The sequence below is a fragment of the Schistocerca nitens genome, unplaced genomic scaffold (genome assembly GCF_023898315.1).
Source record: "Schistocerca nitens isolate TAMUIC-IGC-003100 unplaced genomic scaffold, iqSchNite1.1 HiC_scaffold_367, whole genome shotgun sequence".
Taxonomy (NCBI): domain Eukaryota; kingdom Metazoa; phylum Arthropoda; class Insecta; order Orthoptera; family Acrididae; genus Schistocerca; species Schistocerca nitens.
In genome coordinates, this window is record NW_026045901.1 from 20,001 (window position 1) to 21,086 (window position 1,086).

A 1,086-nucleotide genomic window follows, 5' to 3' on the forward strand; every position below is an offset into this window, starting at 1 on the left:
GCCGCAGAAAGTGGTCGACCGACAATCACTCCACCCGCACCCGTACGTGCTCCACCCCAACAGCCCACCTCGCAACTCCAGCGGATGAACGGCGGACTCTTCTCGCAGTCGTAAGTTGCAAACCACCCCTATATCGTCCGTTTCATGAAGAGTTTTATCCAAGATGCGAAATTCCCGCTGTCCCCCACACATGCTCTAAGTCTGTGCGCGATTGCGTTGCTCACAGTACGGATTCCGATGCCGAGCGATCAGCTAGAAAGCGCCCCAACCATGTCGATCCCCATGGGCGTTGCACTCGCAGTCGCAAAGACTCTGGGCAATGGCTAAAAGCGCTCCCGCAATATATTACTCAGACGGGTAATGACGGTCCGAGCGCTCAGTGTCAGGAGAGCTTTCCTGAGCCCTGACCCACAGGCAGGGTGTAGCGTATCCCACCCGCAGACATGTGACGTTGTCACACGACCAGTTGTCACTAATCGACTGATTGCCGATAATCGTATGCCATACACCGGGGAAAAGCTGCCGCAAGGGTAGCTACGTAGTGCAGTCGCACCTCTACTACTGTACAGAGATAGAACACCGCGTGACCGCAACCAGATTAAAACTGATACATGGCGCTGATTACTAATAGATGCAGAGCCATCGGAATATAGATGGCATACGACATACAACAGTCCCTATACATGCTGACAGTCTGTGCACACATGCGAACTACACGTCACCCAGACACTCTATCACACACTACTCTCTGGCTGTAACAGACACAGACAAGATATCTAAGCACCAGCATGGAACAACATCCAGTGCATCCTCTCCGCCACATTACACCATTCACACTATGATAACAAAACCAGGAGGTCCACCCCAAAAACAGAATATCTCACTCTTCAACAACCATCATTACTCAGATAAGCCACAAACACCCACACATGTCCTAGACAGGGGTGCAACCAACACCACCACACTGCCTTGTCTCACAGCATATAAGCAATGGCAGGAATGAAGACACAGGCCTGCCACTCCCTTGCCACACCCACGCAACCGGCGCACCACCTCCCCTGAGAGAAAGATGCATCCTGACGTGAC